Below are 25,518 nucleotides of genomic sequence, written 5' to 3'. Positions count from 1 at the left end.
TCAGATTTTATTAAAAAGTAAACAATCCAAAACATCCTCTAATGATAATGTTGATAACTATATATTGAATTCACTGTTTGGCTCCTCTTCTTCTTCACAGGTAAGTTTTTATACACAGAAAGGAAAAAGAAGATGAGACGATGGTGATGTGTTACCTGAATAGGAACACAAAAATGCACTTTAGGATCATGGAAGTTTGTTTCGTTATTTAAGACGGTGGGCAAAGCACATCTGGAAGGTTGGATAATTTACAGGGTGAGGTGATAGATGGCAATAATTACATAGTAGTTTCTCACAATTCATGTTATTCTATAATATATGAGATGGATATGCAAGTAGGTACAATCGCCAAAAGGTTCAGTTTTTTTATGAAATCGGCGGTCAGGCTCCAACATCTGCCAATCAAATACAATGTCGCCAATCAAATACAATGAGCCCAAAACTGCACATACAGGGACCCCAGGTAACGGAGCAAAGGCTCCCACCATGTATTGCCAAACAGTCAGTTATCGGTCATTGGAGAGTTTATTATGATGCTCACCTGTATAGATAAGCAGATATAGAGAGTTTGGTAATATGATGTACGGGCATGCAGGGGCTTAGAGACATTTAAATTGTAATATAGTCATAAGCAAAGTACTTAGAGATTAAATCTGGCTAGTATAGAATCCTATATCAGACAAAAATGGGGCAACATTCCTATCTCAAACTCCAGCAACTGGTCTCCTCAGTTTCCGGATGTTTACAGTGTGTTGGTTAAAGAAGAAGGGATGCTATCCTATGGTAAACCTGGCCCTATTCCACCTTTTTTGAGACATGCTGCTGCCATCAATTTCAAAATGACCTTTTTATTTTTCTTAAAATGGCACCTAGATTTTTTTTTATGGCACCAAGCATTAGATATGTTTTCTATTGTGAACAAAATATGGGTTTATGAGATTTGCAAATCATTGCACTAAGTAGATTGTACACAGCATCCCAACTTTTTTGGAATTGGGGTTGTAGAACTATATTGAATCTATGATGTACATTTCTTGGAGCTGATATTGATCAATTATGCAATGGACTTTGTTTTTACATCAGATCCTAAGTGATGCGGATTATACTGTCTGTTGTACATATAAGTGCAAAACAATATCCTATGATGCATTCTAAGATATATTACATATGGATTTTTAGTGATGAATTGTCTTCATTCTATTCTAGATTGATATATCTTTATCCCTGAAAAAGATAAAAATATTGAAACGCCAGATCAAACTGTCTGTGGGGCTAAAACCAAGGAACTTAATTTTACCACTGGTGTGCACAGGCTATTGCATTAGGGTGTGCACCCCAGAGCACAAACACATATGCATGTACAGTATATCAGCAGAGCAGTGGACAGAGCAGAGATTGGTGTCAGTAGTGCAGTGGATGGTGTCAGTAATTTTTATTTTAATTATTTTTTTTAGGATCCTCGTTTGGGGGGCTTTGGTGAAATATCAAGGGTCTAAACAGAGAGAAAGAGTCTGAGGACGGAGATTCCCAAGTCCCTTTCTCTGCAGCCTCAGATGCACTTGACAGTGAACAAATGGGACATGCTCTGTGCTGAGTGGCTTCCTGTTCATTCACAAACGGAAGCATAGTAAATAGCTTACTATGCTTCAGTTAAGAATGAACACAGGAGTGATCTGTACAGATCACTCACTGTGTTCATTCATTTATCCATTCTGAAACATCCTCTGCAGCAGCATGTGAGAGAGGTGAGGAGGGAAGCTGGCAGCACTGTAGGGGGAGATAGGGGATGCCAGGAAGCAGGGAGAAACGGCACTGCACAGAATGATTAGGGTGTGTCCAGGCACACCCAGCACACCCTGTGCGTACGCCTTTGTCATGATGACAGCCCTAAGATAACAGCCCTGCTCAGGTTAACAAATTGGGTTTGTTGTAATGTAAATGCCCTCTGGCAAGCTATCCCTTCCATGTTGAGGGCCTGTGTCCTGGTATGGTTCAAGAGGGGGGCCCACACTTGTTCCCCCTTTCCTGGCTTGCAAGGCTGCTTTGTCAGATAAATTGGTTCGAAATTTAAACACACATTTGTATAAATCAGATAGGTGCACCACTTCACAGTCAGGGTCAAGGAATCCTGCAGGCATGTTATCTAGCCAGTTAAAGTGTTACTAAACCCAGGAGCCTGCATTCACGATATCTGGCCTCCTACTGTACACAGAGCATGGAAATGCAATTATTTTAGTAAATATGAACTGCTAAATACCTTTTCTCATCAGCAGTTAGAGCAGTTTTATGACTTCTATCAGTGTCCAGCCAAGCTTTAGCTGGTTAAAGCTTGTAGGAGGAGTTTTCTGACTGACCCATGAGACTGCAAGACCCTTGACCCTCTGTCTGGACAGTGCAGGCCCTGTGCCAATCAAATGCAACCTCCCAAGAAAAAAAAAAAAACCTCTTTAGTAATACACACCAAACTGAGCATGTGCGCCTGACTCCATAGCAGTGGTGTATTTAGGTTTTGTGCTGCCCTAGGCCTGACTGAGCTTGCGCACCCCCTAATTTAAATATGCCCCACCCCTTCCTGTCAAGGCCACACCCCTTTCTTTTAAAGATCCGCCCTGTCATCTTCATTGGAGGAGGACAGAGGGACGCCGCGGGAAGAGGACAGAGAGGCAAGTGGCATCTTTTCATTTGGGGGGTAAGGGGATATGTGCTAGTTGCTTTGGGAGGGGAGGATCAGACCCCCCTCACTAGCACATATCCTCTCCCCTCCCAAAGCACCCAGCACATATCCCCTTACCCCCCTTCCCCTCATCCATGTGTGCATCTGTTATCTGCCCCCCTTCCCGGTTACTGTGTCCCCCTCCACTGTAAACTATACACAGACCTCAGACCGGCAGCGCGGCTCTTGCACTGAAGTCGTGTCCCCCCTCTGTGGCTCCTTCTCCTCCTGGCTGTGTACACTAGAACATTGGAGCTGAGAAGGAGGAGGAGCCGAGGAGTGTGTGTGGCTGACAGTGGGGAGAGAGGTGGCGGCTGCTACGGAAAGCCGATCGCCGCTTGTGGGACCCCAGGTGGCAGATTTCCTGGGTGCCCACGCTAGCGCACTCTGGCTGCCAGTTACCGAAGCTCAGTGCCGGAACTTGTTGTGGGCTCCGGGACAGTGGCGTCACTAGGTTTGGTGTCACCTGGAGCTGTAAAAATTGTGTCCCCCCCTTAATTTTTGGACTGGAGGCCCAGCGTTGGAGCTCATTGTGGCGGTCAACAAGGCCTACAGGATATCAGGTTAGGCACTTCCTAATGGCTCAGTCCCTGGGAACAGTAATGTATAATGGCCACCAGGCTCTCTTACCAGACCCGGTGAAACTGCAACAGTGATCCCTCCAGCTGGACGTTCGCTCACTCTGGGTTGCCCAGGCGGACTCTGGTCAGTAGTGTAGCATGTCTGTACCCTGGCAGTGGCTTTATCTTTCTCCCCCTCTGGTGGTGCGGGTACAGCGTGGCTCTCTCTTTGGTGGTGCGGGAACAGTGTGGCTCCCTCTCTGGTGGTGCGGGTACAGCGTGGCTCTCTCTGGTGGTGCGGGTACAGCGTGGCTCTCTCTGGTGGTGCGGGTACAGCGTGGCTCTCTCTGGTGGTGCGGGTACAGCGTGGCTCTCTCTGGCGGTGCGGGTACAGCGTGGCTCTCTCTGGCGGTGCGGGTACAGCGTGGCTCTCTCTGGCGGTGCGGGTACAGCGTGGCTCTCTCTGGCGGTGCGGGTACAGCGTGGCTCTCTCTGGCGGTGCGGGTACAGCGTGGCTCTCTCTGGCGGTGCGGGTACAGCGTGGCTCTCTCTGGCGGTGCGGGTACAGCGTGGCTCTCTCTGGCGGTGCGGGTACAGCGTGGCTCTCTCTGGTGGTGCGGGTACAGCGTGGCTCTCTGGTGGTGCGGGTACAGCGTGGCTCTCTGGTGGTGTGGGTACCTCGTGGCTCTCTGGTGGTGCGGGTACAGCGTGGCCCTCTGGTGCTGCGGGTACAGCGTGGCCCTCTGGTGCTGCGGGTACAGCGTGGCTCTCTGGTGGTGCGGGTACAGCGTGGCCCTCTGGTGGTGCGGGTACAGCGTGGCCCTCTGGTGGTGCGGGTACAGCGTGGCCCTCTGGTGGTGCGGGTACAGCGTGGCTCTCTGGTGGTGCGGGTACAGCGTGGCTCTCTGGTGGTGTGGGTACAGCGTGGCTCTCTGGTGGTGCGGGTACAGCGTGGCTCTCTGGTGGTGCGGGTACAGCGTGGCTCTCTGGTGGTGCGGGTACAGCGTGGCTCCCTCTTTTTCTCCTCTAACACCCCTCCCTCAGCAGAGTGCATGCATGCTGGGGGCTGTAGCATGTCTGTTGACACACAGGGCCGCCATTCTTCAGGGACTATTTTCCCATGATGCCCCCCAGAGTCTTCTGATTGGCCCCCTGCTGTGGCCAATCATGGGGATGAAAACAGCGGTCAGGAAGCTGGGCGGCGGCATGGTGAAACTAATTAGAGCCGCTCTCTCTCTCTTCTCCCTTCAGCTGACAGAAAGGGGAGGGGGGGCGAGCGGGGGAGATACACAGACAACCCGCATCTCTCCTCTCCCTGTCACAGCGCTGCTGATCCATTTGCCAGAGAACTCCCCCGCTCGCCCCCCCTCCCCTTTCTGTCAGCTGAAGGGAGAAGAGAGAGAGCTGCTCTAATTGGTTTCGCTGTGCCGCCGCCCAGCTTCCTGACCGCTGTTTTCCTCCCCATGATTGGCCACAGCAGAAGGCCAATCAGAGACAGATTTACAGCTTTACGGAGGGGCGGCTTGACAGTTCTTACTTTACTTTCTAGCCCCCTCCGCACCCGCACTGCTAAGCTGTACTCCCCAGATGGTGGCCCTGCTGTGCGGGAAGAGGGCGCCGCTGCCATTTTCGGGGGGGGGGCGGCTTTTTGCCGCCCCCCCGCACAGTGCCGCCCTAGGCCTGGGCCTTGTTGGCCTAGGCCAAGACACAGCACTGCTCCATAGACTCTGTTATCAGGAAATTCTTAGGAGTCAATGGAAGGAAGGTGAGGATCAGAGAAGCCAGGATCAAACAGCCTTTTTACACAATGCAGAGGATTAGCCCCTTAGCTTCCACAGTGAGTATAACAAGCATGCTTTACTGCATATACAAACTGATTTTTGTTGTGGGTTTAGTAACACTTTAAGGAACGCCCTGTTGCAGATTTACTGCTACAGGGCAGCCCTCCTGTGCAGAATCATGATTACTCACAGCAGAAGCTGATCTGCACGTGTCGGTCAATGGATGTCCGCCGGCACCCACTGGTCGTCAGGCATAGACACAGAACGGAGCTCTGCCTATGTAAACAAGGCAGATCTCAGTTCTGAGAGGGTGGAAGGGATGAATTGTGTGTCCCTGAAAATCAGGAAAAAAATCCATCACTTCCCTGAGTAAAAGCAGCACACATAGTACAGTAAAACACTGGCTAGGCACACAGTTAACCCTTTGATCTCCCTAGATGTTTAACACCTTCCCAGCCAGTGTCATTAGTTCAGTGACAGCGCATACTTTTACCACTGATCACTGTATTAGTGTCACTGGTTCCTACAAAGTGTCAAAAGTGTCAGCCGCAATATCACAGTCCCGCTATAAGTCGCTGATCACCGCCAATACTAGTATAAAAAGAATAAATAATAAAAATTCTAGTATGTATACACCATAGTTGTGCAAACCAGTCAATACACACTTATTGGGATTTTTTAACATACATATGTAGCAGAATACATATTGACCTAAACTTATGAAGAAATTCGATTTTTAAAATGTTTTAATTGGATATATTTTATACCAAAAAATACAAAATATATTTTTCCTGACAGACTCCATGGCAGCATACGTATGGGTTAATCCCGCCTCTCATACCTCATAGGACCCCACTCCCATAAACCTTTGCAACTAGACAGAGACTGTGTTCCTTTTTTGTCCTCCTCCTAGGTCCGAGGTAGTCTTACCTTAAAATATTGTCGGTCCAGTCCTGGTGGTTTGCACGCGAAGATGACGGTTCTGGCGGTGTCCTTTTTCTGGAGTCCATTTACCTTAGCTATTAGCAGGGTGGACATGGGCAGGTATTGCAATGCCTTGAAGAGCTTAATAGCCGGCCATTGGCAGGCAAGCGGCAACATGGCCATTCGTCCCAGCTATTAGCGGGAGGCCCTTTCATGAAAATGCCCTGATCGTGCAGTTTGAGCAATGGCTCCCAGTCCCAGGCCGGATCGAAAAGGTGCCGTGGTGGTGATGTATATTGTTTTTCTTTTACATGGCAGCTGTATTTGTTTGTTGTCTGTCCCCTGTAGCTCCGTTCTCTTCCTGGTCATGGCGGCTGGGACGCATCTGCGTTCAAGTTCGCCGCTTCTTAGCCCTTCTGCGCATGCGCGAGCCGCGATTGAAAGCGAGGCTTGATTGCGCGTGCGCGGTCCGGGCAAGATGGCTGCGGTCACGCATGCGCGCTGTGTCTATGGGGTGGTGTCGTACACAGCGTGGGTTCGCTGTGAGTGCGATGACATCATCCTGGGCGGCAGATTCAAATAGCTGTCAGATTCAGCTATTTCTTGGGATGTTTTTCATGCTTCAGCAGCTGATTCCCCGAGCACATATCTTGGCTGGTCAAGGTAGGGTTATGCTGCACTACCTGCCTATGGTTTTTTCCTAACTGCTAAACCATCAGTTTCTTATATACTGTCTTGATTGCTTTCAGTGTCTTTCTGGTCATTGGTTTGCTATGGATGTGTCACCGCCCCCCTGTGGCCAACCCTTACTCTGCAGGTAGGATGGAATTAATTTTCCCTCTGCCTGTTTTTGTTTTGGGTTTTATTATCAGGTGCATGTTAACTCTGTTTCTTCCCTCAGCCCTTCTAGGTCTGAACACCGTTCTTCGGCATGTGAAGCTAGTGACAAATCTAGATCACAAAACCGTCACTCTACGTCAAGCTCTAGACGACCTAGATCATCCTCCAGACGGTCCACGTCTAGTCGTCATTCTCACCGCCATTCCAGCCGCTCTGATAAGAAAGCATGCTGGGGATGTAGAGCTCAGGTTCCAGAGGGTAAATCTCTCTGTGAGTTATGCTATGCTCGAGCTGTTAAAAAACAAGGAGCTGGAGACCAACAGGTGGAGGCTCTGGTTAGAAGAGTGGTTCAAGAGTCTTTGAACAGGACAGATCCCATTCGTACAACTAGCCCTCCTGCTGCTCCACCACCAGTTCCTGACAGGGTTGACCCTGAGGTTCCAGGTCCCTCTCGACGAAGTCTCTCCTTGAGTGGTTCCACGGACAGCGAAGCGGATGTGGAAGACTGCAGTACAGGCTTTGATTTTTCCTTGGTTCCACAGATGGTTAAAGACGCATTGAGATGGGAGGAGCCAGTAGAAGCACCCTCTAAGCAGAGGAAATACTTCAAACAGCTCAGGAAAGAACGCCCAAATTTCCCCTTCCTGGGTAAACTTGGGGAAATTATTTCAGATGAATGGAGTAAAGTTGAGAGGAAGAACTCGCTGATTTCCAAGATAGCGAAAATGTACCCATTCAAAAGTGAGGAGGTAAAGCATCTGGAAGCGGCACCCCTCATTGATGCGGCTTTAATGAGGCTAGTGAAACATGTCACGCTTCCTCTGGAAGACACCATTTCTTTTAAAGATGGTTTGGAGAGGAAGATCGACACTGACCTCAAACGCATTTATATTACGGCAGGCATGGCTTGTAAACCAGCCCTGGCCCTTGCAGCTTTGTCTAAAGCTATGGAAGCATGGACGGATTTTTTGGATGCAGTATTGGGAAAGATCTCTGAGGAGTTGCTCAAGAACTCACCAGTACATGAGCTGAAGATGGCATCAGCCTTTCTGGGGGAAGCATCCCTTGATACTATCCGCCTTGTGGCACGTGTCATGCTTTCCTCGGTAACGGCGAAGCGCGCCTTGTGGTTGCGCCCGTGGGTTGTGGATCCTGCCTCTAAACAGGCATGGTGTAAAATTCCCTTTGAGGGTTCCTCCCCCTTCAGGAATAAACTGGATTCTGCCATTACCAGTGCTACAGGGGGTAAATCAGGGTTCTTACCCCAGGATCGCCGCCTTTTTGGTCAGAGGAAAACTTATCCCAAACAAGATCAGGAGCGTGCGAGGGATGCACGCCGCTACAGACCTGGCCGTGATTTCAGAAAAAACTGGAGGAGAAATCAACCTTCAGGGCAGAAGTCCTCGAAGTCAGCCTCTTCTGGGGGACATGAGGCTGCGAAGTCCCTTTGATATAGAGCCTGTCCAGACGGAGCGAGTCGGGGCTCGTTTCCTCTGTTTCCAGCACGTCTGGGCAGCCTCGATTCGGGATTTCTGGACCGTCAAAATGGTCTCTTCGGGACATAAATGGGTGTTCAGCAGCCCACCCACACACCGGTTTGTTCCTACAACTCTTCCTCACATAGAAGAGAAGAAACAGGTTCTTCTGTCATATGCGGACTCACTAGTAGCCCAAGGGGCCGCCATTCAAGTACCAACAGAAGAGAGATTCCTAGGGGTGTACTCCCTCCTTTTCATGGTCCTCAAAAAGAATGGGTGCTGGAGGCCGGTAATTGACTTGACTTATCTGAACTCCTTCATCAAGAATGAAAAATTCAAGATGGAGACTCTGCTAACAATACGCCAGACGATACAACCGGGAGATTGGCTTGTCTCCATAGACTAGAAAGATGCCTACTTTCACATGCCGATTGCAGAGGAATTCCAGATGTATCTCCGATTCGCAGTAGATCAGAGGCATCTCCAATTCACATGTCTCCCATTCGAGCTTACAACATCGCCTCGAGTGTTTTCGAAGCTCTTATTGGCTGTGGTAGCGTTAATCAGGGTCAAAGGTATCCGATTACACCATTATTTGGATGACCTACTTCTGCTTTCTCAAGACAGGGGTCAGCTGCTGGCACATCGAGATCAGGTCATCTCTACCCTAACAGAGTTCAGTTGGCTATTGAACAAGGAGAAGAATCATCTAGATCCAACGCAGTCTCTAATATTCCTTGGAGCCCAATTCAACACCGTGGAGAGCACCATCTCTCTGCCTCTGGAGAAAATTCCGGTGATTCGGGAAAGAATTCGTCTAGCATTATCATCACCTCTTCTCAGAGCCCCGCAATGTCTAAAGATAATCAGCACCATGGTAGCCACAGCCCCCATGGTGAAATGGGCGCAATGGAGGATGCGGCCCTTTCAGAAGGGGTTTCTCCAAAAGTGGGATCGAGGGTCTCGAGACCATCTGGTACGAGTAACCACCTCCATGCGGGAGAGCCTCTCCTGGTGGCTGCAACGGAGGAATCTTCTTAATTGCCATTCCATAGCGCCTGTCTCCTGGATCACGGTGACAACGGATGCAAGCAACAGAGGTTGGGGCGCTCTCTGCCTGTTGCAAGTAGCCCAAAGCAGATAGGACTTCCCATCCCAAGGGATAGTCTCGAATATCCTGGAACTTCGAGCTGCCTTCCGTGCGCTTCAAGCCTTTTTCCACCTGACGTCAGGAGCCTCAGTTCTCCTGAGACTGGACAATACGACTGCAGTCTCTTACATCAAGAGGCAGGGGGGCACCCGCAGTCTTTCTTTACTGAAGGAAGTAGGTCCGATCATGTCCTGGGCCCAGGTGAACTTGGCAAATTTATCGGCTGTTTATCTCCCCGGAATTCAGAATGTCCAGGCGGACTTCCTTTCAAGGGTCACCCTGGACAACAACGAATGGTCTCTCCACACCGAAGTGTTCAACTGGGTTTTGTCTCTGGGAGCGATGCCGGAAGTAGATCTGTTTGCATCCCCTTGCAACTTCAAACTGCAGAAATATTACACGAGGTGTCGCTGTCCCTAAGCCCTCGGAGTGGATGCCCTGACGGACCAATGGAGATTCCACAAGGCCTACGCCTTTCCCCCGATACCAGTCATTCTTCGATTTCTATCAAGGCTCAGGTGGGAAGAAGTCGAGGTGGTGGCGATTGTTCCTTTCTGGCCCAACAGGCCGTGGTTTCCTCTCCTGGTTCAGCTTAGTTACCGGGATCCGGTCCCTCTCCCGTCCAGACCAGATCTCCTGTTGCAAGGAACATCTCTTCACCCATGCCCATCTCATCTCCATCTGATGGCTTGGTGGTTGAGAGGGGAAGGCTGGAAGCACTAGGATGTCCAAGTTCAGCGATTGCTACATTTTTGAATGCCAGAAGAGCAGGCACCAACAGAGTCGATCAAAGAATTTGGTCAAAATGTGCGGACTATGTGGCCTCCACTAATGGCTCTTGTATTGACCCAAAGATACAGGATATTCTGGGTTTTCTGCAGACAGGCCTGGATCTGTCTTTGTCGGTTAGCTCCTTACGAGTCCAAGTTTCTGCAATCTCCGCCTTCACAGGTGTATCATGGGCCAGGCACCCCCTTACGAGACAGTTCTTCAGGGGAGCAATAAGACTTAGACCTCAAAGGAGGCCAAGATTTTCTAAATGGGATCTTCCTCTTGACCTGGACTTCTTCGCAGGAAGAGAAATACGTCATGTGGGCCAGTCATCTGTGAAGGAGCATTCCCTCAAAGTGGTCTTTTTAGTAGCCATAACATCGGCTAAGAGGGTTTCCGAAATTGGTTCCTTAGGATTCAAAGAACCATTCCTTACGTTCTTCCCTGATCGAGTGGTCCTGATTCCTATGTTAGGTTCAAATCCCAAAGTAACAACTGTCTTCCATGAAAATCAGGAAATTGTTCTTCCTACGTTCAAGTCTTCTGAGGACTCTAATATTCATCCTCTAGATGTTGGAGAAGTTCTAAAGCAATACTTGGAAGCCACAGCTTCTTTTCGCCAATCTGATCACCTGTTTGTCCTCTTCCACGGTAAAAAGAAGGGAAAGCGTGCTTCCTCTAGAACCATCGTTGCATGGATTGTTCAGGCCATTCAGTGGGCTTATAAGTCTAAGGGTTTGGCTCCTCCGGAGGCAGTGACCGCTCATTCTACCAGGAGCTTTTCTACATCGTGGGCAGCATCCCGGCATGTATCTCCGGAAGTCATCTGTAAAGCAGCCTCATGGTCATCAATTAACACCTTTATGACACACTACTGTGTAGAACCGGCTTCCTTGTCTTCAGTTAATTTTGGTTTGCACGTATTATCTGTTGATGGTGCCAATTAAACCTTTTTTTCTTTAACCAGCAATTGCCCACCTGGGTGTGTATGGCTAGTTATTTCCCATACGTATGCTGCCATGGAGTCTGTCAGGAAAACGGAAAATTTATATCAAATACTTACCGTAATTTTCCTTTCCTTATGGACTCCATGGCAGCAGAAGTTCCCTCCCATTTGCTGGAGTAGGCTAAGTTACGGAACACGGTCTTTGTCTAGTTGCAAAGATTTATGGGAGTGGGGTCCTATGAGGTATGAGAGGCGGGATTAACCCATACGTATGCTGCCATGGAGTCCATCAGGAAAGGAAAATTACGGTAAGTATTTGATATAAATTTTCTGTTTTTTTTTTCAAAATTGTCTGTATTTTTTTTATTGTTTATAGTGCAAAAAAACACAGTGGTGATCAAATACCACTAAAAGAAAGCTCTATTTGTAGGAAAAAATGATGGTTAAAGTGCTTAAAGGAATTTTGCAATGTTTCACTTTAAGCATTATTAAAATCAGTGCTTCCAGCCAAACATAATTTTTTAAAGCATTTTTAATGCTTTGGTACTTTTCTCACAGGACATTTCCCAGCCCCCTTTGCCATTTGTTTGACAATCCATTGTCTATTAGCCTATAAAATGGCCATTACTGTTTTTTAACATTTGGCTCCGATTTACTTCAATGGGGTCCAGATTCAGCACCCGAACTTATGTTCACCAAACCTGCCTCGAACCAAACCCAAGTATGTTTGGCTCATCGCTAGTGTTTAAGTATTTCTCTGGCCAATACTCACAAATGTATATACAGGCTGGTTGATGAGATGGGTTATATGCATGTGTTGTACTCATTTTAGTTTATTGGAATAGCCACAAGATGGTATAAAAAAATTATTGAATAACAATTTTGAGTAAATGATCACCTAAAGAATACTAATTAAATAGATCTCTTTTTCTGTTTTAAAATTTACATTGAATTGGTGAGCTTTTACTGTTTCGAAAACTTGCATGCTTTCAGCAATGTAGCACACCAATGTAGAGATTTTTGAGCTCTTTTTTTCTGCTTTAAAATCTACATTTAATTTATGAGCCTTTTTTCTGGTATCCTCAGGTGTAACTTTATGAGCTTTTCTGTGGTATTGACCCTTGAAGCTATTAAACTAAAAAAAAAAAAAAAAAACGGAATAGATCTCTTTTTTTCAGAATCAAATTTGAATGTGTGTTCCTCCTACCTGGTCTTCAAGATGGAACTCAAATTATGTTGGTATTCACATTCAATGTCAAAAGATCTTTTTTACTAAATAGATTTCATTAGATTGAATTTGTTTGCCTCTCTACATAGTTTTCAAGAATAAACTCCAATTTCCTGTGGTATTAATAGATGTTTTTCATCATTCTGTTGAAAAACGTCAAGGTGAAGAAAAAATTGACTGCAGGACAATGTTAAATACATTATTGGGTAATTATTATTTATTGAACAGTTTTCTGTTTCAAAACATACTTTGAATTTGTATGACACTCTGCACATTTTCCAAATTTGAAATTTAAGAATGCGTCATTATTGTATTTTTTCAAACAAATAGATTTCTTCTTTTTAAAAATGAATCTTGAAGTCGTGAATGGTCTCTAACATAGATTCCAATTTTTGTGGTATTGCAACACCCTTTGAAAAAATGTGAGTCCCTTTGCTTGCTGTGTAAAGTTTTTTCCTGACACAACCATGGCAGCATATACACTATATTATCAAAAGTATTGGAATGCCTGCCTTTACACGAACATGAAAGTGGTTGTTACAAGGTCGATCCAACAACCATAACTTCAGTGCAGTTTGGTCATTCAGTTTCATTTGCATCTAGTGATATGTATGTTGCTTAAAATACTTCAGCATTGCCCTCACTTATTTTTGTGTGTTATGTGCCATGGGTATGCTGTCATAAATGTGTTATTTATAGTATAAGTGGTCCTGTAATTGGGTAAGGAGCTGAGCTATATCCATGTTATGTTGTCATGCTTAAGTGTTAGGAAAGGAAAATTACTGATAGGTAAGTATACAATTTTCTATTAATTTCAAGGCCTTCAGGTGTTTTCATGTGGTTTTGATTGACTTGTTATCAACCTTTTGCAGTCCCTGTACAGCAGAGATAGTAGTATGCTCTAGCTCTTCCGAGCACACTTATGCAATGTAGCCCTACAGATTCGTCTTTGGAGGAAGAGGAATATTTTGGACCTGGGTGATGCCAAGTTGTGATGTAACTTATACTTTAAAGAAGTTATTTCTGTCCTTCAAAAGGAAAGTGAGCTAGAAAAAAAACTTGTGCTTTCTCTAGAGAGATAGGGGGAGAGTTTGGATGCATGTATGTTTCCAGTCCTACTTGATGAGTGTAGCCATTTTGCATAATTATATACAGTGCTTTGGCACAGAACAGTTGCAAGAACTCCTAATACTATACAACTCTCTAAAAGTCGCCAGAACTGAGGAGACTACCAACTGAATATTTAGCAAGAGAGGTATGAAATAAAGGCAACAATAATAAACATAACAATTTCCAAACTATCCTACAACTATTTGATCATGCGTCACATATGGCAAATAAACTGATGGGGTACTTGAAACCACAGTAGAAGGGGTGTGACTGGCGTGTGAGCAAGATGGCCATGTAAGAGAAGAGCTCCTCACATCGGACCACTAATCAGAGCGTTTGCCCGCTTCCCACTGTCTCATACCACATCCTGGAGCCCGACTGTCACCTCCGCAGCACCCGAGTGACCTTGGCACTCAAAAGGAAAGATGACCAGCTCCCCCACAAGCTGACGCCTATATGTTCCAGCCGGCTGAGAGGCACAGCCAAAATGGTGCCGTGGCTGGAACGCTGCGGCTCTCCTCTCCCTGCAATCAGTGCATCCCGCTCTCTCCCAGCTGAACCAGGACACATCCCTGAATGCCAAAATGGAGCCCCCAATGTCTCCACTGATCTCCAGCAGTCCTGCAGAGGCAAAAATGCGCCTGGATGCCTCTGCAGTCAGCCATGAGGTGAGCCACAGTACTGCATTAACTTCTTCCTTGCCGATGCAAAACCCTCAGCTTAACTCCATAGTTGCCTTCCCCACTGTGGAACAACCAGTGATGGACACCAAGCTGAAGAACATGTTAATGTCCATAAGAAGCTCTTTGCAAGCTGACATGCTTTCTCTCATGCATAGATTTGGGGAAAGTTGCTGAAGCTGTCCTACCCCACACTCCGACCAAAGGGCAAAAAATTGTGGACTATCTCGGTACTAATAAACAGAGATAAACTTGGAGTAGAAAAATATCATTTATTACATATAAAAGACATACAGATTGAGCAATCTCAATATAAAAAACAGGGTCAAGTAAAATTCAATACAGTATACAAATACTTGTAGGCTTTCCCAATGATTATCTGGTAATGGAATTTCCTCAGAGATGAAACAATCCTCTGCTAGTTTTGCGGTCCATAGGCCGCTTCGTCAGGAGGAATAATCTATAAGACAGGTAATGTATTTAGAACCAAAAACAGAAAAATTTACAAAGACATATTGCATACATAATCATCAGCAGTAACACTGAGAAGTCGCTTACCCGCAGATCCAAAGCCAATGACCATCCCTAATCGCCCAAAAGCTCCCCCTGCAGCGTACATGGGGTATTTAAGCGGAAAATATATCTTAATAAAAGTAAGAATGTATACATTTAGACATGGGAGACCGCAGAACTTTTTTCAAGGGGGGGGGGCGCTTCGGCAGCGGTGATACACAGTCGCATTTAACCCTTTCTTCGACCGCTAGCGGGGGTTAAAAGCGCCCTGCTAGCGGCTAAATGGCGCCGCTAAAATGATGGTAAAGCGCCGCTAAAACTAGCGGCGCTTTACCGATAATGCAGCCAGATGGCAGTGTGAAATAGCTCTTGAGATAATTCAGCTTCACTCCATGCCCATATAAATATAGCCTAGAGAATGTACATCTTTCTATTTGCAATGTATTGCAATACATCTGTTGCAGCCATATTTTGATCTTTATGAAAACAGCCTATACTGTATAGGTTGTTTTCATCAAGATCAAAATATGGCCACAACAGATGTATTGCAATACATTGCAATATAGAAAGATATACATTCTCTAGGCTATATTTATATGGGCATCATGGACTGGTATGCCTGAGAGACTGAGTAACTTTCATACAAAGTAAAGAAGATATTATAACACACAACACAAATATATTTTTCCAGCAATAGCTCAGCTGTCCAACTTTCCAAGCAATATATATATATTCTCCTCCTAACTGGCACATTGGCACTGCAGTGCTGTTACCTGTGGTTCTTCAGTGATGCTATAGCACTGGCAGCGTATTCTCTCTCGGTCACTGCATGCACCTGTGGGAGGAGCCGGTGCCGCGCTGGTTGGATCGGCATAGCGACATTACACAGGCAGGCTGAGGCAGCCAATCACGTTCCAGAACAGCCGAGATGTCGAGCAGAGGCCCGAGCGGAGTCAGAGCCAATCCGATGATCGGACCGGGGGGGGGGGTAAGGGAGGGAGGGACAGATGTCTGTATCAATCTCTGATAAGTCGGAACAGACTTATCACAGTCTGATAGACTGAGAGCAGCCCCAGGCCAGCAGACATAGAAAAAAAATCCACGGCTGCCACGGAGACGGCCATGGCGGCCATTGCGTTACACACAGCAACTGTCTTTACTCTTCAACACCTTCTTATAGAGGTGGACCGATATGGGTTTTTCTCTGGCCGATGCCGATATTTAGAAATCGGGGCAGCCGATGGCCGATATATGATGCCGATTTTTGCGGCCGATGTTTTAGGCTCATTTTTTTTTGGCAGGTGGCACTGGCAGGCACTGACAGGTGGCACTGGTTGGCACTGGTTGGCACTGGCAAATGGCACTGGTTGGCACTGGCAGATGGCACTGGTTGGCACTGGCAGATGGCACTGACAGGTGAAACTGGCAAGTGGCACTGGTTGGCACTGGCAGGTGGCACTGGCAAGTGTGCACTGGTTGGCACTGATTGGCAGGTGGCACTGGATGGCACTTGTCCCACACTGCGCTTGAGTGCTTCCGTCAGTATACCGCTTCCTACGTTCTGGAACACGAGTCCAATGGATCTGGCTATAGGAACCCCCAAGAACTAGACAACACCAGTCTTGGAGTACATCAGAACTAACTCTTTATTTGAGATCTCACACAAATTTATACACCAGGCTGACTCAACGCTAACCTAATTAACCTAATTAACATGAGCTCCAATAGGAGTCGTCCCGTCTCCTACATTGTATAGAGGACAATGTGATCAGCTCATTCAATTAACATACATTACCATAAACATCAACACAGGGTTAATTAGAACAAACAACAATGAGTTGAATACCCTTAGAACCTAGACTAAACTTATTTACATTACACACATTATAGCTGACATCAGACAGGTGAGTGGAGTTGATGACATTAGTATCTTCTCACAGTATGAGCCCCAACAGTATGGCTCAGTCACTATTGCTACTATGGCAAATACAGTTTCCCCAGAGTCTGTGTGTTTTGGGGGGACATGGAGCTGAATCCAAAGTAACACCAACCCCAGGGTCCCCAGGCATACAGCTCACAGAGAGCACCATTTCCCCAAATGCCAGGGCCCATAATCTGTTGGCAAGAGGCTAGCGTTCAGTCCCCTCCAATAGCCTCTGTCTCGGGTGAGTCTGTCACAGCACTATTTGGCACTGGCAGGTGGCACTGGTTGGCACTGGCAGATGGCACTGGATGGCACTGATTGGCACTGGCATGTGGCACTGACAGGTGACACTGGCAGGCACTGATTGGCACTGGCAGGTGGCACTGGCAGGTGGAACTGGATGGCACTGGCAGATGGCACTGGCAGGTGGCACTGATTGGCACTGGCAGGTGGCACTGGTTGGCAGGTGGCACTGGCAGATGGCACTGGCAGGTGGCACTGGAGGGCACTGGCAGATGGCACTGGCAGATGGCACTGATTGGCCACTGGCAGGTGGCACTAGCAGGCACTGGTTGGCGATGGCACTGGCAGGTGGCACTGGATGGAAATGGCAGGTTTCAGATTCGATAGTGTAACTGTGTGAAAATGTATGGAGAGAGAGGGAAGCTGACAAATTCAGCATGATGTCGGAGGTGGGCGGGACCCAGCAGCTATTCAGCCAATGATTGAGCTGTTTAAGAAAGGATCGGGGGCCACATACATGTAGCGGCCCACCCAGATCCCATCCCATTGGCTGGTGTTGGATAGCTGGGTCCCGCCCACCCCCGACATCCAACCTCAATTTTGACAGCTCCTCTCTCTCCATACAGTTTCACACACTGCAGTGCTGCTCTGTCAACAGCATGTGGAGAAGGGAGGAGGAACCCCACGTTCCTCCTCCCTTCTCCAATATATCGGTCAACCTCTAACTTTTTACGGTTCCGGGGGGGCAATTGCCCCCCCTGCCCTATGCTGCAGACGCCCATGCATATGATTATGGGGTAGCATTCATTAAGATGGTATACACTGCACTAGGTGGGGGAGGAAAGGGAAGAGAGGGGAGAAAGGGTGGAGGGGGGGATATATACACTACACTAGGTAGAAAACAAGAAAGAAGGAGGAAGGAGGGGAAAGGAGAAGGGAGGGGGGTTTTGAAAGGGAAAAGGGGAGGTGGGGGAGGAGAAAAAAGGGGGGAAGAGAAAAGAGGGAGAGGGGGGAGGAAAATAAAAAGGAAGGAGGAAGAGAGAGAAAGGAGAAGAAAGAGGAAAGCGGAGAAGAGAGGGAAAGGGAGGGGGGAACCAGGAGGGGAGGAAGAAATGAGAGGGCAACTTGGTGTGCATACCAAGGCGGAAAAAAGGAGGTGTGCAGGCTCGCAATCTGGATTGTGATGTTACAGCCTATCTGGTAAAAATACTCCACAAATTATATTCAGAGAAACTATTATTCCAGGAGGGGAGGAGGAGAGAGAACACCGACTCTGGTTCCCCGCACTATGCAAGCGTGCAACGCCTATGTCAAATGGGCAGAGGAGCCCAAAACATCAGCAATACAAGTGAGGGACAGCACTCTCTAAAGAAAAACCGCCCCCACCAGGGGAGTCAAATGTCCGCTGTTTGGGGGTAAGAAAAGAGCAACCAGAGAACATATGGCTGGGTGTACAGGGAAAGCGATAACTCAGCTAAAAAGCAAATTAATAAAACAATCAAATAAAGCAAAAGTAAACATTTTCAGTAAAATATGATATTAGGAGACTAAACGTCCCCAAATAATATAAAACAAGGGCATAATATACAAAACATTTAGAAATTTGCCAAATTGATTTCCAACCTATGGAACAGACATGAATGAACAGATTACCTGAAGGTGTAAAAGGCCAATAGGGGATTCCAACACACAATCTAACAGGGGCTACACAAAGGAAACCTCCCTCTCCACTGACCGGACACCATACGACCCTTACAAGATGCTAATGACGACACCCCATATACCCTACCTTATAATCTCTTGAAACATAGCCAGCCTACCTTGACAAACACAAGGTACCTCCACTGGATGAGAGACACTTCAAGCCACCCGAGACACTCTGACTCCCCCAAACTCACAAAATAATATATAACAACAACTTTATCACCCATGCCCATCAATGCAGTGTGACCAGTGCCCACTAACGCAGCCTCACCTGTGTCCATCATTGCAGCCTCACCCATGCAGCCTCACCTGTGTCCATCATTGCAACCTCACCAGTGTAGCCTCACCTGTGCAGCCTCACCTGTGTCCATCATTGCAGCCTCACGCATGCAGCCTCACCTGTGTCTGTCATTGCAGCCTCACCAGTGCAGCCTTACCTGTGTCCATCATTGCAGCCTCACCAGTGCGGCCTCACCTGTGTCCATCATTGCAGCCTCACCTTTGTCCATCATTGCAGCCTCACCTTTGTCCATCATTGCAGCCTCACCCGTGCAGCCTCACCTGTGCAGCCTCACCTGTGTCCATCATTGCAGCTTCACCCATGCAGCCTCACCTGTGTCCATCATTGCAGCCTCACCAGTGTCCATCATTGCAGCCTCACCAGTGCGGCCTCACCTGTGTCCGTCATTGCAGCCTCACCAGTGCGGCCTCACCTGTGTCCATCATTGCAGCCTCACCTTTGTCCATCATTGCAGCCTCACCCGTGCAGCCTCACCTGTGTCCATCATTGCAGCCTCACCCATGCAGCCTCACCTGTGTCCATCATTGCAGCCTCACCCATGCAGCCTCACCTGTGTCCATCATTGCAGCCTCACCTGTGTCCATCATTACAGCCTCACCAGTGCAGCCTCACCTGTGTCCATCATTGCAGCCTCACCTGTGTCCATCATTGCAGCCTTACCTGTGTCCATCATGCAGCCTCACCTGTGTCCATCATGCAGCCTCACCTGTGTCCATCATGCAGCCTCACCTGTGTCTATCATTGCAGGGTCACCAGTACAGCCTCAACTGTGTCCATCATTGCAGGATCACCAGTGCAGCCTCACCTGTGCAGAGGGGGCAGCCGGATCATTATAGTGGAAGAGAGCGTGGAGGAAGAGGAGATCTGGCTTGATCACAGAGCGGGGTTTAAACCCTGCTCTGTGATCAAGCCAGATCTCCTCTTCCTCCACGCTCTCTTCCGCTATAATAAACCGGTCGTCCCCTCTGTTCCTCCACACTTTTTCTCTGGGAGAACAGCTCCCATTCATCCCCGCCTGACGGCGGTGCTCACCCCCCCGCTCCCTGGCAGCCCAGCTCCTCGCCAGACCTCATTGTCCACACCTGACCGGACACCATAGGACCCTTACAAGATGCTAATGACGACACACCCCACATACCCTACCTTAGACTCTCTTGAAACATTGCCAGCCTACCTGGCTATGTTTCTGTCTGTCACAGGTGCAAGATCAGGAGGGCGGGGCTGTGTGTGATGGCACGCAGACACCAATTGTAATGTAAAGCTGTTACAGCGCGTAAACCCCGCTCTGTGATCAAGCTGGATCTCCTCTTCCTCCACGCTTTCTTCCGCTATAATAAACCGTCCGTCCGCTCTGTTCCTCCATAATTTTTCTCTGGGAAAACAGCTCCCATTCATCCCCGCTTGATGGTGGTGCTCACCCCCCCCCCCACTCCCTGGCAGCCCAGCTCCTCGCCAGACCTCATTTTTCAATTGCAAAATGCGAGTAGGCGAGTGGAAAATTTGAGGGCTGCTAACAAGGCATTTAACATCCAACCGCTCAGCCCGTTGTCAAGAGCACCTAAAAGCCACACAAAAGAGGCACAAATCTGTCCCTCCTCCTTCTTACCCACTTCACTCTGCCCCTGCGATACCGAGTCATTACCTTTCATCAGCCTCCACTGACAGGGATGATGGTATAACACAGGGTGTCCCAGGTCCTAGCAGCACATCTGCCAGCAGCACACCAACAGCTGTAGAATGTAAACGGCAAATTTCTCTGCCCCATCTGCTGCAGTGAAAAAAAATACAGTCCCTGCCACCCACATGCCCAGCATCTGAATGCAAGCTTATTAAAGCTGTTGGTTCTTCAACTTCTGCCTTTCAGCCTGGTTGATTCTGCCCCATTCCGTAAATTCGCACAATGTGCTGTACCACAATGGCAGGTTCCCAGTGGCTACTACTTTTCATGTAAGGCCGTTCCATCTCTCTACCATCATGTAGAAGGGAATGTTCTGGCCTTGTTGGGCAAGGCAGTCAGCCGTAAAAGCCACCTTACTGACACGTGGTCCAGCAAGCATGGACAGGGACGATATATTTTGTTCACAGCACACTGGGTAACGCTGCTTGCAACTCGAAAGGAAGCAGGACCGGGCTCGGTGCTGCAGCTTGTTGTGCCCCCACCTCTCCATACAGCTGGTGGTGGTGATGCCAGACCTGTGAGCTCTACCCCCTCCTGCTCCGCCACCTCTATGCCCTCCTCTGCAGAACTGTCCTTTGAATATCAGGTACCCCCTAAGTGTTCAAAGGGCTATTCCCATAGTCAGGCTAAAAGGTGCTATGCAGTGCTTCAGCTGGTGTGTTTAGGGGACAGGACCAAACTGGAGCAGAGATTCTTGCATTTCTGCAGGGACAGGCCTAGAGGTGGTTCACACCACGCCAGCTGGAGCCAGAAATGGTGGTGTCCGATAATGGCTCAAACCTCCTGTCCGCCCGTAGACTGGGAAAGTTGACGCATGTGCCATGCCTGGCACATGTCCTCAATTTGGTGGTGCAGCGTTTCCTAAGTACGTACCCAGGGTTGCAAGATGTACTAAAGCAGGCCAGAAGAATCTGTAGCCATTTCAGAAGGTCATACACAGCCAGTGCTCGGTTGGCTGAAATTGAGCGGGAATTCCACCTGTCCATAAACCGCCTGATTTCTGACATGCCCACCAGGTGGAACTCAACTTTGGGAATGCTGCAGTGGCTATACATGCAGCAGAGGTCCGTCAACAAGTACCTGTGCCAGTACGGCACGACGACAGGCTCAGGCCGCCTTGGCTTTTTTTCCCCCACGCCAATGGCTGATCATTAAGGATGCATGCACTGTATTGTCACCATTTGAGGAGGCAGTGACAGTGCATGCATCAGTGACAATCCCTTTTGTGTTCCTGCTGGAGCAGACTCTGCGTGGCATTATGGACAGGGCACTGGAGGCAGAGCAGCAGGAGGAAGAGGAGGACTTCCTTTTACCTCAAGGCCAACTTTATCCACACACCATCATTTCTATGTCACAGAACACACAGGAGGAGAGAAGGGAGGAGGAGAAGGAGGAGGATTCTGGCACTTTCATAGGCTTCAAAGAAGAGGAAGACATGCGTCAATCTATAAGCGATGCCTTTCCAACCCCCGGACCCTTGGGAGTAGTACGTGGCTGGGAGGAGGAAGTTCCAGATGCTGTCATCCTGAGTGACCCCGAGGAGTCTGCTTCTCAAGCCTCTGCAAATTTGAGGCGCATGGGCAACCTCATGCTTCAAAGCCTGCGAAAGGACCCAAGAATACGTGGCATAAAGGAGAAGGATGATTACTGGTTGGCAACCCTCCTTGACCACCGTTAAAAGGGGAAGGTCTCAGAACTCATCCCGTCCCTACAGAGAGTGCAGAAGAAAAAAACTCTTGAGGACACGTTAAAGAGAATTTTATTGAACATTTTTCCTGACTCCAGTAGGTTACAGTGTGGTGGAAAACGTTGTTTTGAGTCTTCTGCTGGTCAAGAGAGGAGCGTTGGAGAAGGCATCTGCTAAGTGAGGCATTTCGGAATTTTTTTAGTCCTCGCCGCCCAGGGCTGTCAGCTTCCACATCCCATTGGCAGCATCTGCATCACATAGTGGACGATTACCTTGGGGCTAAAACAGAGAAGGAGAGCTTTCCAGTTGATGATCCACTGACTTACTGGGTCATGAGAATAGACCACTGGCCATAACTTGCCCAGTATGCTATTGAGTTGTTGGCTGCCCTGCATCCAGCGTGCTGCAGGAGGTTTTATTACTGATCATAGAACGCATCTGTCCACAGTCTCCGTCAACCGTTTGACTTTTATAAAAATGAATCAGTCCTGGATTACCAGCTATGAAGCCCCTGATGCTGATGTCACTGATTAAGTCTTTTTGAGATGTGGAATCTCTGCAGGACTTCGAGGCTGCCTAGCTTTGAGGGTGTTCAAACATTTCATCAGGAAGAATGTTTTTGGTATAGGTTTCATGGGCGCAATTAACACCCAAAGACCAATTTTTCAGCACCTGTTTGACTGGTGCATATAATTGTATTTTTTTACAGCAAAGCCAATTCTTGCTTTCATCAAGAGTACCTCTATAGGGTTACGGTGGGAAGGCACCCCCGGCACCCAAAGAGTAATTTTTCTGCGCCTGTTTGATAGGTGCATATTATTGCAATTTTTTACAGAAAGGCCAATTCTTGCTTTCATCAAGATTACCTCTATAGGGTTACTGTTGGAAGGCGCCACCGACACCCAAAGACAAATTTTTCAGCACCTGTTTGACAGGTGCATATCATTGCAATTTTTTACAGCAAGGCCAATTCTTGCTTTCATCAAGATTACCTCTATAGGGTTATGGTGGGAAGGCGGCACCGACACCCAAAGAGTAATTTTTCTGCATCTGTTTGAGAGGTGCATATCATTGCAATTTTTTACAGTAAGGCCAATTCTTGCTTTCATCAATATTACCTCTATAGGGTTACGGTGGGATGGCGCCACCGATACCCAAAGACCGATTTTTACGCACCCGTTACTTCTATCCAAAGTCAAAATGACACCAGAATGTATCCAAAAAATCTCTAATCTTGTTCCCAGTGCACTACATTGTGGCCTCATCATACACAGTAGCTCCCCAGCTGTTGCTGAGCAAAATAAAGGCAGCTTGCAGGGAAAATTTCATTTTTGTTGGCTTTATAAATGCAATTATTGCTGCAGCAGATTCTAGACATGGTACAGATCTGCCACTTTTCAGGTAGACTATATTGGAAGGGATTTTTCATTTTTATGCTTTCACTTTAAAAATCAAAAAATCCCTGCTCATTAAAAAATTACATTTTTCACAAACTTCTTTTTATTGATACATGTCCCCCAGGGCATGACCCGGACCCCAATAACCATTGTATGCCCAATTACTTGCATATAAGCCTTCAAAATGGGCACTTTGGATTTTTGACGTTCAGGTCCCATTGACCTTAATGGGATTCTTTATTCGGGTCCGAACTTTCGCGGTGTTTGAAAGTTCGGGTGCAAACCAAACAGGGGTCCATTTGGCCCATCGCTAATGCAGAGGTTGTCTTTGAGAAATAGACATATGAGTGCTGCCAGCATTTTTGCAGAGGTTGAAGGGGTATGAGCCTGTCAGCGCTCAGACCATACGCCGCACACTGCATCAAATCTGCATTGCTGTCATCCCAGAAGGAAGCCTCTTCTAAAGATGATGCACAAGAAAGTCCACAAACTGTTTTCTGAAGACAAGCAGACTAAGGACATGGATTACTGGAACCATGTCCTGTGGTCTGATGAGACTAAGATAAACTTATTTGGTTCAGATGGTGTCAAGCGTGTGTGGCGGCAACCAGGTGAGGAGTACAAAGACAAGTCTTGCCTACAGTCAAGCATGGTGGTGGGAGTGTCATGGTCTGGGGCTGCATGAGTGCTGCTGGCACTGGGAAGCTACAGTTCATTGAGGGAACCATGAATGCCAACATGTACTGTGACATACTGAAGCAAAGCATGATCCCCTCCCTTCAGAGACACAGGGCAGTATTCCAACATGATAACAACCCCAAACACACCTCCAAGACGACCACTGCCTTGCTAAAGAAGCTGAGGGTAAAGGTGATGGACTGGCCAAGCATGTCTCCCTACCTAAACCCTATTGAGCATCTGTGGGGCATAGTCAAACAAAAGACGGAGTAGTGCAAGGTCTCTAATATCCACCAGCTCCGTGATGTCATCATGGAGGAGTGGAAGAGGACTCTAGTGGAAACTTGTGAAGCTCTGGTGAACTCCATGCGCAAGAGGGTTAAGGTAGTGCTGGAAAATAATGGTGGCCACACAAAATATTGACACTTTGGGCCCAATTTGGACATTTTCACTTAGGGGTGTACTCACTTTTGTTGCCAGTGGTTTAGACTTTAATGGCTGTGTGTTGAGTTATTTTAAAGGGGACAGACAATTTACACTGTTATACAAGCTGTACGCTCACTACTTTAAATTGTAGCAAAATTTAATTTCTTCAGTGTTGTCACATGAAAAGATATAATAAAATATTTACAAAAATGTGAGGGGTGTACTCACTTTTGTGAGATACTGTATATGTCTAGGTTGCTCTGTTGCTTTCTGAGTTCTAAAAAAATTAAATCTTCATTGGATTTAGTGCTTTTTAGTTAAGAGTGGAGATCCCAAAATTTTTGGGATGGTGCTGGTAGAATTGTTTACATTCCCACCTACTGGAGCCTGATTCCCTGTTGTGATAGGTGCTTGTTGTGCTTGTTACATAGTTACATAGTTACATAGTAGGTGAGGTTGAAAAAAGACACAAGTCCATCAAGTCCAACCTATGTGTGTGATTATGTGTCAGTATTACATTATATATCCCTGTATGTTGCGGTCATTCAGGTGCTTATCTAATAGTTTCTTGAAGCTATCAATGCTCCCCGCTGAGACCACCACCTGTGGAAGGGAATTCCACATCCTTGGCGCTCTTACAGTAAAGAACCCTCTACGTAGTTTAAGGTTAAACCTCTTTTCTTCTAATTTTAATGAGTGGCCGTGAGTCTTGTTAAACTCTCTTCTGCGAAAAAGTTTTATTTCTATTGTAGGGTCACCAGTATGGTATTTGCATATTGAAATCAT

The sequence above is a fragment of the Aquarana catesbeiana genome, linkage group LG01 (genome assembly GCF_042186555.1).
Source record: "Aquarana catesbeiana isolate 2022-GZ linkage group LG01, ASM4218655v1, whole genome shotgun sequence".
Lineage (NCBI taxonomy): Eukaryota > Metazoa > Chordata > Amphibia > Anura > Ranidae > Aquarana > Aquarana catesbeiana.
This window is presented reverse-complemented; position numbering follows the sequence as displayed.